Source organism: Oryctolagus cuniculus, chromosome 1, assembly GCF_051225735.1.
Source record: "Oryctolagus cuniculus isolate XC-2025 breed Fujian yellow rabbit chromosome 1, ASM5122573v1, whole genome shotgun sequence".
NCBI classification, from domain to species: domain Eukaryota; kingdom Metazoa; phylum Chordata; class Mammalia; order Lagomorpha; family Leporidae; genus Oryctolagus; species Oryctolagus cuniculus.
In genome coordinates, this window is record NC_142867.1 from 230,805,001 (window position 1) to 230,820,058 (window position 15,058).

The 15,058-nt window shown below is 58.4% G+C and overlaps 1 protein-coding gene across 21 annotated transcripts in view; it reads left to right on the forward strand.

The window, feature by feature from the left end:
* Nucleotides 1–2,320: 2,320 nt before the first annotated feature.
* The window catches only part of RALGPS1 (Ral GEF with PH domain and SH3 binding motif 1), a 264,237-nt gene continuing 251,499 nt past the window's right edge, over nt 2,321–15,058 (forward strand). For 9 of the 21 annotated variants that reach the window (XR_016225247.1, XR_016225248.1, XM_051855023.3 and 6 more), the window contains exon 1: nt 2,323–2,635. The gene's annotated coding sequence lies outside the window, so the exon portion shown is untranslated. Of the gene's footprint in view, nt 2,636–2,874; nt 3,032–15,058 lie in introns of those variants that run through there. The other 12 variants (XM_089320171.1, XM_089320146.1, XM_089320192.1 and 9 more) reach the window with 9 other exon arrangements.

The window sequence follows — 15,058 nt, forward strand, 5'->3', positions numbered from 1 at the left end:
GGGGTTTTGATTTGCATTTCCCTGCTGCCTAACGGTACTGAGCAGCCCTTCACGTGCTTGTTAGCAGTATCTTCTTTGGAGAAGTGTCCAGATCCCTTTCTCAGTGTTTACTGTTACTCTTTTTTTTTTTTTTTTGACAGGCAGAGTTAGATGGTGAGAGAGAGAGAGAGAGAGAGAGAAAGGTCTTCCTTTTGCCGTTGGTTCACCCCCCAAATGGCCACTACGGCTGGCGCGCTGCACCGATCTGAAGCCAGGAGCCAGGTGCTTCTCCTGGTCTCCCATGGGTGCAGGGCCCAAGCACTTGGGCCATCCTCCACTGCCTTCCTGGGCCACAGCAGTGAGCTGGACTGGAAGAGGAGCAACCGGGACAGAATCCAGCGCCCCGACCAGGACTAGAACCTGGAGTGCCAGCGCTGCAGGCGGAAGATTAGCCTAGTGAGCCACAGCGCTGGCTCTACTGTTACTTTTGATATGTCACAAAAGAATCTGTTCACTGAAGAAACCTTAGAAACCACACACGAGGATAGTAAACGTAATAGCTGCTATTTATTATGCTATTATTTATGTATTGTGCTGAACGCCTTCTGTGCTTGCCTGTAAACGCAATAGCAGTGGATGTTTACTTACGGCTAGTGCCAGGCCCTCTGCCATGTGTCAGCCCCTTTCATTCTTCCATCGGCCTGAGGAGGCTGCTGTTTTCACTATAATAAACCTAGGCTCAGAGATGTTAGGTAACCTGCTCATGGACACACAGCTCGCTGGTGGCAGGACCAGATTCGGGCTCAGGCAGTCTTTCTTTCCATCTTTTATACTCAATTCCCACCCTGTGCATTTTTAAAAAAAGATTTATTTATTTGAAAGAGCTACAGAGAGAGGGAGAGGGAGAGGGAGGAGAGAGAGAGAGACAGACAGACAGACACACACACACACACACAAAGAGAGCTTCCATCCACTGGTTCACTCCCCAAATGGCAGCAAGGGCCAGAGCTGGCCCAATCTGAAGCCAGGAGCCAGGAGCTTCTTCCAAGTGGGTGCAGGGGCCCAAACACTTGGACCATCTTCTGCTGCTTTCCCAGCTGCATTAGCAGGGAACTGGATTGAAAGTGGAGCAGCTGGGACTTGAACTGGCACCCATGTGGGATGCCAGCGCTGCAGGTGGCAGCTTTACCCACTAGGCTACAGCGCCGCCCCTCTTAAACATGTTTACTTATATGGAAGACAGAGTTAGAGACAGAGACCATGCTGTGCGTTTCTGAGTCCAGTGGCTCTTAGCAGATCACTGCATTACACACTCTCGTGTTCTCTCTCTTTTTGATGTTTATTTTATTTATTTGAAAGAGTTACAGAGATACTAGAGAAGCTGGAGCTTCTTCTGGGTCTCCCACGTGGATACAGGGGCCCAAGGACTTGGGCCATCTTCTACTGCTTTCCCAGGCCAAAGCAGAGCTGGATCGGAAGTCGAGCAGCCAGAACTTGAACCTGGTGCCCATATGGGATGCCAGCACTGCAGGCCAGGGCTTTAACCCCTGTGCCACAACGCCACCCCGACTCTCATGTTCTCTTTAAGACAATGAAGTCCCTTCTTCGAGGGTCAAGGCTTTCTCAATACAAAAGAGCCGAAATTTCCGCCCAGGGGTCCCCCTAAGACCTAGACATTTTTCTGTTTTTCCTCCCATAAGCTTTGGGAAGAGCACAGCAACCATCCGCTGATGTTCCCGCGAGATGACTTTGAGAACTGGACCAGGTTTCTGCGAGTGGGGAGGGCATCTCGCACCTCTTCCCTGTGGGGGCCACAATGGCCGAGGGTCGCAGCTCCAGGATTCCGCAGGCCGGGCTGTCCTTGCAACTGTTCATCTCTGCAGGGGTAAGTGACGGAAGCCCGGGCACAGGGTCCAGGCTCATTCCCTGCTCCACACGCAGCGGCCTTGGGCAAGTCGCTTCGCCCAGGTGTGGCACGAATGCACTGGACCCGAGGATCCCCGCGGTTTCTCCGGCCTCTCACGCTCTGGGCCTATCTCCGAGCTGTCAGGAGTGGGCACTAAAGGTTTTTGTGGAAAACGACAGATCCTCGGTACGGACTGCAAGGGGCAGGTCGGGCGCGGCCTGGGAGGGCGTGTAGGATGCGATGCTCCGCTCTCCTCGGAAGGGGCCGGGCGCGCGGGCCGCCGAGCATCCCTGCAAGCGCAGACCGCGACCGCGGGCGAGCGCAGGGCCGGGGCCCCGGGACCGCGCGGCCGCGGCTGCGCACAGGGCGCCCCGCCGGCCGATTTGCGTGTCTCCGCCCCTGCCCCGAGCTGGTTGGGGAGCTGGCCGGGCGCCGCGTGCCCATTGGCTGTGCGATCCGCCGCTCAGGCCTGGGAGCGGACGGTTCCTACTGCGGCTGGGCACCCGCTCGGCTCCCGCGTCGGCCCGCGCTCCCGCTGCGCCTGGCCCGGCCCCGGCCCGGCTTGGCCCGGCTCCGGCCTCCAAGCTAAGGCGCTGCTGCCGCTGGGCCGCTCCCAGGGCCATGAGGAGGCGGCGGCAGCCACTGCGGCCCGCGTCAAGGTGACCGGCCGGGACTGCGGCGGCAGGAGCGGCGGTGAGAAGAGCGACCGGCGGGGCGGGGCCCTGAGGGCCGGGCCGGAGGGAGCTGCAGGTGCGGGGGGCGGGGCCCGGCGGGGGCCGCTGGGGCCGGGGGAGGGGCGAGGGGCGGGGCCGGGGTCGGCGTCGTGGCTGCGGCGGCGGGGCTGGTGGCCTTGAACGTGCTGGTCCCGGGGGGCGTGAAGGACAGCGGGTGTGGGGGTGGGGCGGGAAAGGGCGCAGGTGCGGGGGGCGGGGCGGAAGGAGGCAGTTGGGCGGGGCCGAGGGGCTCCAGGTGCAGGGGGCGGGGCCGGAGCGGCGGGCGAGCCCCCGGCCTGGGGAAAACACAGGTGCAAGGGGAGGGGCGAGGAGACCTGCCGGGGCGGGGGGCGGGGCCCGAGTGGTGGCAGGTCCGGAAGCGAGGCCACAGGTGAGGAGCTGGAGCAGGGGGGTGGTCTCCGGAGGCTGGAAGGTGGCCTGCTTGTCTCTCAGGGGGTCTTGGGTGGGAGCAAGGGCTTCGGGCTCTCTGCGGGTTCTGGGGACATCCCGGGTTCCGCGGGTGGAGGGTCGAGGCCTGCCCGAGCCTCTTTGGAGCCGGACTCGCTTCGCTCTAGGCCGGCTGCTTCCTCGGTGCGCGCCGTGCCTTAAGTGGGGCGCGCAGGTTTTCAGCCCTCAGAGGGGCTCCCCGTGTTTGACGAAGGGGCTTCCCCAGGCTGGGGGGCTGTCGAAGAATGTGCGTGTGCGGCGTGGAAGGGCCTGGCTTGTCGGCTCCTGGGACCAGATGCTGGTGCAAATGTGCACGGTGCCTGTCTCCGAGAGCCGGAGATGGTAGCCTGGTGGGGGGGAGCAGGACCGAGGGGGCAGAAGCCTGGACCCTGTGATACCCCGGGGGCGCCTGCGCTTCTGAACCGAGGGTCCTGGCCCCCTGCCCTGGGTGCCTCCCGGGGGGCCTTGTTGGGAGAGGTGGGACAGTGCAGCCCCAGTAAATGCATGGGTGGGTCAGCTTGGGCCTCCTCGGGACTGGGAGTCTGAGAGGAGGGGGCTCTCAGGTTGGCGTCGGGGAGAGAGTCTGGCGGGGAGCCGGGGAGACTCAGCCGTGCGTGGATCTTGACTGCTTCTCCCTGGGCGGCCTCGGAGCCAGGGCTGGTGCAAGGCAGAGTTGTGTTGTGTGCCGCCCTTTAGACCCCAGCCCCAGTGAGGGCTCAGCTCTGAGGTGTGGACTTGAGCCTGGGGGGATTCCCCCTCCCCCTGCCAGGTGGGAACCCCGATTTTACTGCATTCCAGAAGGGAGCCGCCAAAGTACAGGGCGGGCCAGCTCTCCTCTGGATTCTTACAGGGCCAGGGAAGGAGGTGAGGTATCGGGGCTCCCCGGAGTGGCCATCTGGAGTAGCGTCCCTGTTCGCCGTCTGAGCTGTGGTGCCTGCTCTCTGCCTTGCCCGCCCAGCAGAGGGGGTGCACGGAGGCGTCTCTGCTGCGTTGCCCAGGACGGGAGAAGCTACCGGACTTCCGGGGATCCAGTGCTGCTGTGCTGGCCTCCCTCACTGCCGGTGGCCGGTGCGTTGGTGACCCAGGGTGCCGTGCGGGTGACGACTCTGGGGCCTGTACCTGTGTGACAGCCACCAGTTTTCAGCAGCACCCTGTGTGCGGCGTCCTGTGTTGCGGCAGGAGCTCTGTAAGTCGCTCACAGAGTCCGCTGCCCTCTGGCTGACCGTCATGCCCTGCGGCCACAACCTGGCTGCGGACAAGGGCCAGGATGTGCTGGAGCACCCGGGCCGTGGCTTTCTGGTTGGGCTGTTGTTGGGGTGACAGCGTCCAGGGGAGAGAGAGAGAAAGACGTTAATGGGGAGCTACTGCACGTGAGGCTGTCCCGTCTCTGGTGTGGAGGGTAGAGCTCCTGGGGTTGACCTGGGAGTCAGGCCGGCCGGCCCTGGGTGCCTCATGCCCCCTGCCCCCGCGGGGTCCCGCAGCACCAGTCCCTCAGCGCTCAAGTGTTTGGTTTCCTCGCTTAGGAGGCAGGGGTGCCCGTCCAGCCCGTGCGGTGATTATGGAGAACAAACAAAACAAGGTCTGTGAAGGCTCCTGACTGCTTGCTACCCCGCCCCACTTGCCCACTGTCAGCCGGGAGCCCACAGAGAGGGCAGCACCTGGAATGGGCCTCAGGGGGCGGGGCTGCGTGCTCTCGGGGCCCCTCTGGCTCCGGCCATGCCCACCAGATCCGCTGGTCCTGGTGCTTCCCCGAAAGGCAGGGGAGAGGAAACTTCCCCGTATAACCCTCCCTCCGGTGTCTGTCCGGCACCTCCTCCGGCGCATAGTGGGTCTCATTCAGCACTTGCTGAAGGGCCAGAGGCGGGACTTGAAGCAGGAAGGGACGGCAGGATGTCGCGTGCGCAAGAGTGGTGTTAGGACATTACCACAGTTAGCGAACCGCCACCTGAAACAGCCCTGTGTCACCGCGTGCGCTAAGTTCGGCTGGTCTGGTTCATGGTTGCTGCCGTACGTATGTAAGCACTTGGGGAAGGCTGGGCAATAATCGACTTCCCCACATAGTGTTGTTGTTTCATTGTTTTATGAAGTTAAGAAAAATCACAGGTTTTTTTTTTTTTTTTTTTTTTTTTTTTAAAGCAAGTGGAGGATAAGTTGTAAACTAAGCGTCTTTCTTGCCTCAAGCTGCCAGTGCCTGGTCCTTCTCCCTGGAGGCAACCACCGGTGCCCAGTTTTTTGTTAATTGCATGTTCTTTCTCCCACGCAAAGAATAAGCTTTCTATAGGTACTCTGCTCCTCTGTCTGTTCACTCCGTCTATTCTGGAAATCACTTCGGTGTTGGCAAATGTTCCGATTGGTACATACAGTCCCTCCTTAATATTAATCAGCGTTTCTCCCCGATATGGTAGCCCAGTGTGTTCCTGCTTCCCCATGCTGTTTACTCGGTGCTGGTTAGCAGTCATTGTTCTTGGTACCGCAGAGAGACAGCCCTCCTTGTCTAGGAAAGAATTGGCTTCCGTCCCACTGAACAGTAGGTTAAAGGGCAACCCGTGCATCAGAGTGCACGGCGGGGAACCGAAAGAGAAAGGAAAAGGGACGTGCACTTGAGAGCCACTCTTCCTTTGGCCTGTGATTCAGAGTCCGGCTCTGTCACTCTCCGGCTGTGTGGCCTGGGACAATTCCCTAATCTCTGTGCCTCTCAGCTTCCTTATCTATAAACCGGATGATGATAATAGGATCTGCTTCCTGGGATTCTGTGTGGAGTGCAGAGAGCAAGTTGGACCAGAGAGGTCTGGGAGGGTGAGCTGCTTGCCGGGTTCCCAGTCGTCCAAGACGGATGCTCTGTGGGCAGACGCTGGCTGGGCAGCTGCCCGTGAGCCAGGGAGATGCCTGAAGTGCCCGCCTTGGCGAGGCGCACCTGCCGCACACAAGCCCTGGTTACAGAACCGTGACCAGTGTGTGGGGTCACAGGGCAGGGACCGAGGCTGCTCCCTGGTCATCTGGGCGTGGCTCCTCCGTTCACCTCTCCCCTCCTGTGTGCTAGCCTACTCCGTCCTCCCACACACCTTGGTCAGAGCCTGTGTGGCTCTGTGCCTGTCTCCTCCCGGTTGCTTTGCTGCTGGGTCTCCAAGGGCTGCGCCCAGGGTGGGTGCTTGGTGAGCAGCGTGATGGGCGCCTGCTCAGCCGAGTCATCCAGGCCTGGACGTGTGAGTGCTGACCCGGGGGCAGGCGTGTGCCGGGCCACATGTTGGCTGTCGGCTTTGGGTGTGGCTGCTGACACTCTTACAGAGTTCTCAGGGGCGGAGAGAAGGAGGGTGCAGCAGGTGCCGCAGGTGGAGATGGGGAAGCGGGAGAAAGGCTGTACACTGCTGCTCGGGCTTGCCGGAGCCCACCCGCCTGCCCTCCGAAGCTGGGCTGCCTCTCCTGGGGGCTGGCTGCAGGAGCCCAGAAGGCAGGTTGTAGACTTTGACCAGGGCCCGGGAGAGCTGCTTGGGTCGGCTTCTGTACGGGGTGTGCCCTAGCAGACTTTCCTTTTTTTTTTTTTTTTTTTTAAAGGTTTATTGATTGTGTATTTAAAAGGCAGAGTGGGAGAGGGAGCGGGGGAAGCCAGGGAGAGGGAGGGATAGATGGGCTGATTGATTGATTGATAGATATTTCTTCTGTCTGCTGGTTCATTCCCCAGTGACTGCAACAGCCAGGGCTGATTCAGCCTGAAGCCAGGAACCCAGAACTCCATCCGGGTCTCCCACGCAGGTGCAGGGGCCCAAGCACTTGGGCCATCCTCCTCTGCTTTCCAGGACATAGCAGGGAGCTGGATGGGAAGTGGAGCAGCCGGGGCGCCTGCGGATGCTGGTGTTGCAGGCAGCCACTCAGTCTGCTGCTCCCCGACACTGGCCTCTGAGCTCACTTTCTTTTCTTTTCTTTTCTTTTTTTAAAGATTTATTTACTTATTTGAAAGACAGCTAGAGAGAGAGACATAGAGGGAGAGATATATAGAGGGACACAGAGAAAGAGACACAGAGAGAGACAGAGAGGTCTTCCATCTGCCGATTCACTCCCCAAATGGCCACAATGGCTGGAGCTGAGCCGGTCCGAAGCCAGGAGCCAGGAGCTTCTTCTGGGTCTCCCACGCAGGTGCAGGGGCCCGAGGACTTGGACCATCTTTCATTGCTTTCCCAGGCCACAGCACAAAGCTGGATCAGAAGTGGAGCAGCCAGGTCTCAAACTGGTGCCCACATGGGATGCTGGCACTTCAGGCAGCAGCTTTACCTGCTACGCCGCAGCGCCGGCCCCTCTGAGCCGGGAGGACGCTCCCCTGCCTGGATGTGGACATTCACTGTCCAGCCTTGTGTGGCTTCTGTGTGGGGTTCAACCTCGGGAGCTCGCTGTTGGTGTTGTCGCCTGCAGACGGAAGGTGACCAGACCTGGAGTGAAGTGGCCAAGGCGACGTGGGCTCAGGTCCCAGCGCTGGCACACACAGCCTGCGTGACCCGGGGCAGGCGTCACCCCTGCTTTCAACCTCAGCTTCTGTGTAACACGGGATAGCAGTGTTGCCTAGTGGGGGCTGTGGAGGAGGCAGTGGGTGTGCAGCATGGTCCCCAGCTGGAACCAGTGCTCGCCCAGGGCTCACTGTGGTAACTAAGGGTGGCGCTGTTTTCCCTGGTCCTGGGGAAGTGGCGGTGGGGCTCGTTGGGGGTGGGGTGGGGGTTGGGGCAACTGAGAAACTGGCTCTGAAGTCACAGAGTGCTCAGGGCGTCCTTGGGGTGTCCCTCCGAGCCTGTGGGTTTGTCCACCCGGGTCCTTTCCCCCCCTGTTTGCCCTGGTTCTTCTCCCAGGTGGAGGTCAGCCCACACCGTTGTGAGCATTGTTCTCTTTGAGCACCTGCCCCGGTCAGTTCTTCCGTGGCTTTTCCCCAAGGGGAGGCACGGTCGGGCCTGTCTCGCCTGCCCTTACCTGTGGAGCGCAGAGGCCAGGAAGGCTCAGCGCAAAGACACCGAGTGTGCTGTGTCGTTGGCGGGAGGTTTCTTTATCCTGAGTACTGGAGAGGCGGACAGGGTCGTGTTTAAACACAGACCCTGGAGTCGGGAGGAGGATGGTGCTGTCTTTGTCCCCAGCTGTGTGGCCTCTGCCAGTGCCCACACCGCTGTCGTCCATTGCCTGCAGAGGTGTGGTAGCACTTGCCCTCTGCAGGAACCTCACGGAGGCAGGACAGGGCCCAGCAGAGGGCGAGCACCCGGGGGATGTGAGCTGGGACGGTGCCCTCTCTGCCCAGGGTCGCAGAGGTTTTCGGATGCCGTTCTTTGTGGGGAGGGGGTAAGGGTTTATTGCCCGTGGAGATTATGTGAGTTACTGCATGAGGAATGTGTTAAAACTCAGGTGTACAGGGCCGGCATTGTGGCACAGCGGGTAAAGCCACCATCTGCAGTGCTGGCATCCCCTATAGGCACTGGTTGAGTCCTGGCTTCTGATCCAGCTCTCTGCCACGGCCTGGGAAAGCAGTGGAAGATGGCCCAAGTCCTTGGGCCCCTGCACCTGCGTGGGAGACCCAGAAGAAGCTCTTGGCTTCAGATTGGCGCAGCTCTAGCCATTGCGGCCAATTGGGGAGTGAACCAACAGATGGAAGACCTCTCTCTCTCTCTGCGTCTCCTTCTCTCTCTGTGTAACTCTGACTTTCAAATAAATCTTAAAAAAAAAACAAAGCCTCAGGTGTGCTTGGGGATGGGGCGGCTGGCGGGACTGCACCTGACTTGGAGGGTGCATGCAAGCTTGGATGAAAGACAGTGGGTTACTGGTGGGAGGTGGGGGTCAACCTGGGGAGCACCTGTGTCAGGCCCGTCCAGAAACTGGGGGCTGGCTTACTAAGTTCTTCATATTTCATTGACCTGTGATTCCATGTAAACCATGGATCTTTTTTTTTTTTTTAAGATTTTTATTTATTTGAAAGGCGAGTTACAGAGAGAGAAGGAGAGAGAGAGAAAGGGATCAGTCTTCCATCTGTTGGTTCACTCCCCAAATAACTGCAGTTGGCCAGGGCTGGGCCAGACCTCAGCCAGGAGCCAGGAGCTTCTCTTGGGTCTCCCATGTGGGTGCCAGGGCCCAAGGACTTGGGGCATCCTTGGCTTCTTTCCCAAGTGCATTAGCAGGGAGCTGGATCAGAAGTGGAGCAGCCAGGTCTCAAACTGGCACCCACGTGGGCTGCTGGTGCTGTAGGTGGTGGCTTAACCTGAACCACAGCGTGGTCCCCAAAGCTTAGGTCTTTAATATGAACATTATGCAACATGGTACTTTCCTTCCTTAGGTTTTAGGTATTTCTGTAGTCAGGTTTTGTTTTAAGGATCAGACAATGGCTTCAGAAGTCAGAAGACCATTTTAGTGTTTGGACTTGATGCTCATAGATTTCTCTGAAGATTGTTTGAGAAGAAAGGAGGAATAACGCGTGTCTTTCTCTCTGTTTATTGGGTGCAGTAGTGCTCCCCACTGTTGCATAAGTCTGATAAGTAGGGCAGAGGAAGCCTGTGCTTTGCGTATTGCTGAATAATTAAGTATTTAAGGAAAACAAGTCAATAAATCCAGGAGAGTTTGCTGTGGCTCATTGTGGGCAGTAAAGTGTGTAATGTGGAATCGGTGACTCTGACTGTGTTAAGACACTTCCTGTCTTGTGTCCCGTCTGGAGCTGTGTTTTCCTCTAATCTCTGGTGCTGCAGCGCCTTCAGGATACCGGCTCCCTGCCTGCCCTGCCTGGCAGGTGGTGATACTGTGTGACCCCTCGTGACTTCCTCGTGGCTCCCCCACTCTGTAGTTCCAGGGAATGTGTTTAGGGGCTGGCCTTGCGGTGCAGTTAAGTCCCTTGCCTGCAGTGCCAACTTCCAGTTTTGGAGTGCCGGCTCCAGTCCTGGCTGCTCCGCCTCCCATCCAGCTCCCTGCTAAAGTGCCTGGGAACGCAACAGAAGATGGCCCAAGCACGTGGGCCCCTGCCGCCCTTGTGGAAGACCCGGATGGAGCTCCTGGCTCCTGGCTGTTGCAGCCATTTGGGGAGTAAACCAGCAGATGGAAGATCTCTGTCTCTCCCTCTCCCTCTCCTCCTCGCCCTCTCCCTCCCTCCCTCTCCCTCTCTGTGTCTCCCGTTTTCTCCATTGCTCTGCCTTTCAAAAAATAATAAATAAATAGATATTTTTAAAGTATGCCTTTGTTCTTCCCACCTTACTCAGGACCTAGCCCGGGCAGCCTGAATGATCTGAGTAGGTTGTCCCCTTGGCTTTTAACCCTTAGTGTTCTGACTTCTTTTAGGAAGGTAACATGGCCTGCGAGGTGCAAGGACAGGCTCTTGGGCTCAGCTGTTGGGTGTGCTGATGGCGAGTCATCAGTTCCAGCAGATCGTGGACTTTGTGGTTGGTTGTTTTCTTTTCTTTTTTCTTTTTTTTTTTGACAAGCAGAGTTAGACAGTGAGAGAGAGACAGAGAGAAAGGTCTTCCTTCCATTGGTTCACTCTCCTAATGGATGCTACGGCTGGCATGCTGCGCTGATCTGAAGCCAGGAGCCGGGTACTTCCTCCTGGTCTCCCATGGGGTGCAGGGCCCAAGCACTTGGGCCATCCTCCACTGCACTCCTGGGCCACAGCAGAGAGCTGGCCTGGAAGAGGAGCAACCGGGTCTGGTGCCCCCACCGGGACTAGAACCCAGGGTGCCGGCGGCACAGATGGAGGATTAGCCTAGTGACCCGCAGCACTGGCCTTTTGTTTTTTCTTTCTTTCTTTTTTTGACTGGTTGTTTTCTTTAAAGCTTATTTACTAATTCGAAAGGCAGAGGGAGAGGCAGAGAAAGAGATCTTCCTTCCACTGGTTCACTCCCTAAATGCCTGGATTAAGTAGGGCTGGGCCAGGCTAAAGCCTGGGTCTCCCACCTGGGTGGCAGGTACCCAGGTACTTGGTTCCTCTTTCACTGCCTCCCAGGCACATCAGCTGGAAGCTGGATCAGAAGCAGAGGTGGGGCTTGATCCCTGCTGCTCTGGACAAGGGGTGTGGGTGTACCAAGCAGAGGGTTAGCCCGCTCTGGACAAGGGGTGTGGGTGTACCACGCAGAGGGTTAGCCCACTGTGCCCAGTGCCGACCCCAGGGCTGCGTGTGTGTCGCTCCAGCATGTGCTCAGTGTCTCACGTGGCAGCTGGCATGTAGTAGGTGTGGCCTGAGTGTTTGTTGAATGAACACACGACCAACTTGAATCCATGAAGTGAGAGGTGGTTGGGTCTGAGGTCCCTTCAACACTTTACAGGGCTCAGCGGTTTCTTCACACGCATTGATTCTGCTTCACACTGGTTCTGCAGGGCCTGTGGGCAGGTTTGGGTGTGCAAAGCGGGAAATAGAAGCCCAGAAGGGTCACACGAGTTGTCCAGGAGGAGCCTGGGAGGAGCTGAGGGCCATCCAGCCTCTGTGAGGGCTTCAGGCCACACCCAGACCACAGCAAGGTGCGGGTTCCACTAGACACAAGTGAGATAAGGAAGCAGGGCTTCACTGGACACAGGTACTTGCAGTGGTTGCCCTTGGCTTTTAGGTATAACTGGATTTGAGGAGTTGAGTTCGGTTTGGAGCGATGGGCTTAGGGAGTCTCCAGCGAGTCCTGGTCTTTCTCGCCAGTGACTGCAGTGTAGTGATTATCGGCGCGTGTTCTGATTGGCTGGTAACCAGGATTACGCTTGGGTTCTTTTTGGGGAGCTTGTTGATAGGAGGGGAGTTGCTCGCCGGCTGATGGGCTGCGTTGTTCACTGTTTCCAGAAGATGCTTCAGTTCCCTTCTCTGCTGCAGGCGCCCATGCGGTGAGCACCTGCGGGCTCTGTGCTCATGGTCTGCGCTGAGAGTCTGCCCGCCCCACTTCAGCTGAGAGCCCAGCTGCTGCCAGGGGTTCACGCCCAGGTGCCCTGACTGCCCACCCGGCAGAGCCCATGGGCTTGAGCACATCCCTCTGCGCGTGCGGTCCAGCAGCCCCCTGCAGGCTGAGTACCGGGGCTGAGTCACGTCCATAGTGAAGCATTGACCTCGGGTGCGAGCCTCCGCCTTGAGATCTTCCGTGGGACCCATAATGCGACGGCATGGCAACGGGGAGCAGACCCTCCTTGGGCGACAGCTCTGGCAGCTAGTCCGGGGTTGGCGTCTGCATACAAAAAGCGCATCTCGCGACCTGTTGGCACCATCACAGTCTTAGGGGGCTTCTTCCAGGCGGAGAGAGACTCGCGGAGCCCAGGCTTATCCGTGTAGCTGGGAGGAAGTACTTGTGTGGCAGAGACCAGCAGCCAGGTGCTTTAGAAAGATCCGTGCGCAGGAGCCAGCGTGCCAGAGGTGTCAGCTGGCTTGGAGAAGCCTGCTTCCAAGTATGTGGGACATCCCCAGTGTGTGTGCGTCCTCTCCTCAGTAGGACAGCCCACCATGCTGCTCTTATTTTTTTTTCTTTTAAAGATTTATTTATTTGTTTGAGAGAATTACAGACAAAGAGAGTGAGAGACAGAGAGAGAGGTCTTTAATCCACTGGTTCACTCCCCAAATGGCTGCAATGGCTGCAACTGAGCCAATCCAAAGCCAGGAGCTTCTTCCAGGTCTTCCATGTGGGTGCAGGGGCCCAAGCCTTTGGGCCATCTTCCACTGCTTTCCCAGGTGCATTTGCAGAGGGCCAGATTGGAGGAGCACCCGGGACTTTAACAGGTACTCATATAGGATGCCAGCACCACAGGCAGAGGCATAGCCTACTATGCCACAGTGCCGGCTCCCAGCCCCAGTTTTAAGATCTAAGATTGAGGTTGGCTCTGTGGCGTAGTGGGTGAAGCTGCTGCCTGCAGTGCCGGCATCCCATATGGGCGCTGGTTCGAGACCTGGCTGTTCCACTTCTGATCCAGCTCTCTGCTATGGCCTGGGAAAGCAGTAGAAGATGGCCCAAGTCCTTGGGCCCCTGTGTGGGAGACCCGGGAAGAAGCTCTTGGCTCCTGGCTTCAGATTGGCGCAGCTCCAGCCGTTGCAGCCAATGGGGAGTGAACCAGTGGATGGAAGACCTCTCTCTCTCTCTCTCTCTCTCTCTCCCTGCCTCTCTTTTTTTCTCTGTATAACTCTGACTTTCAAATAAATAAATAAATCTAAAAAAAAAAATCTAAGATTGTGAGGCTTGGCTCAGAGTAAAGCCCGATGACATCATAGGATTGTTCCAACAGTTGAAGGTAGCCTTCTTCCTTGTCCTCACCTGTTCGGCTAGACCTTCATGCCTGCTAGTTTGTCCGTCCATCTGTCCGCCCACTGAATGGCAGTACTGTGCTGATGGCAGCCACGGAGGTGGAAGAGGACCAGTCTGGTCCTCACTGTCTTTTATCCTCTGGTCTGGCGGCCAACTTATATCAGGGCAGAAACAGTCATGGCCACAGAGTGGGAAGAGACCATAAGTGGAATGGGTTCACCTGCTGGGAGGCTCAGACCAGCTCCGGAGGAAGGAGCCTTCAGGCTGGCCCCCGAAGGATGGGTGGGTGTCAGTCTGGAGGGGGTGGCAGCCGCGTGCGCGGTGAACTCAGAACATTCCGGGAGGTGTCTGCACCCGCCGGCGTTCCTCCCCTGCACCCTGTGCGGATCCCTGACACAGTGCAGTCGCCGGCTCTTCTTTGTCAGGACTCCCAGCTGTCACCAGAAGGCCTGTTGCTGTTTCCGAGGTTACGGCGGGCCTTGTTTTTACTGCTTGCAAGATCGGCGGCTTGCTTTGCTTCTCAGCGGGTGGAACGAACACCTTGATCTCATTAGTGGTTTTAAGCAGTAAGTAAAAGTTTACCAAGCGTGTAACTGTGCTTGACACTAGTCCCTGCCCTCAGGAGCTCACAGATGTGACAGATGGGAGAAGATAAATGGGGCTCACACACAGGAGGGAGCCAGCCATGGCCCTGCGCTCACGGGTGTCCGGCGTGGAAACGGCGCTCACTTGGCTGCCGAGGCTCGCCGGGTCAGGCTGCACACCTTCCTGTTTCCCAGGAGGAGACGGCTGCAGGCAGGGAGAGAGACCGGACAGAGGTGCGGGAGCAAGAGTGAGCCTCTCGTGTCTCCGAGAAGGGGAGCAGGTGCGGCACTGGGGGGCTGGGTTGGTGGTGGGGGTCCGAGGAGGGGTTGGCGGGAGATGAGCTTAGCAGGGAGCTTTGGGGTCAGCTCGCAGGGGCTTGCAGTGCTGCTTAGGGGTTCGGGTGTTGCCCTGTGGTCTGTGGGGACTTGCTCAAGAGTTAGGAGAGGAGACCAACAGCATCACCTGGGGGAGCGGACTGGGTGGCAGTCCAGATGTGACAGGGTGGCTCCTGCACGTGGCCATGGGGGAGACGGAGAAGGCAGGTTCCAAAGTGGTGAGGTGGCCTTTCTCCGTGACGATTGGTGTGTGGCGTGGTGGGAGAGGCCAGGATCTCTTGTTTGGGTGACGTGGGATGGCGGGGGCCAGGCTCCAGGGTGTGGAGCATGAGGGGGTTGGGGTGAGGAAGGTGGTGGGGTTTGTGCTGGCTGTTTGAGTTTGGGGGTCTGTGGGACAGCTCGGTGGGGCTCTCCCTTTGGTGGGTGGCCTGCGGGTCTGCATCTAGAGGGGCCTGAGCTGGGGCAGTCGTCCTCATGCGTTGGGGCATCACAGTCGCCTTGGTGTGAGCCACCCCAGTGATTGCACGCGTGGTCCCTGCCGTCCTGCCCGTGAGCGGCAGAGAGAAGCCTCCTGTGGAATCTCCGGAACTCAGGGGTGGGGTCTCAGGGTTAGAGTAGTGAGATCTGCCCAGGCCACTGGTGGGGGCAGCAGGGGCCCCTCATTGGTGAGAGTGGAAGTCTGTGCCCCGCTGAGTCTCAGTGCCTGACAGATGGGCTTATGGAAGCCAGTGAGGAAGGAGCTTTGATGTGTGAGGGCCGCTAGGAGACTGTTCCAGGGCCTACCTGGCGGCGCGGCTGTGGGGTGCGGGTTCCAGGGTCTGCTGTGGACACGCCAGCCCCTTGGGTGAAATGGCATAGTGTTTGCAGTAGCCCTCGCACCTTCTCCGG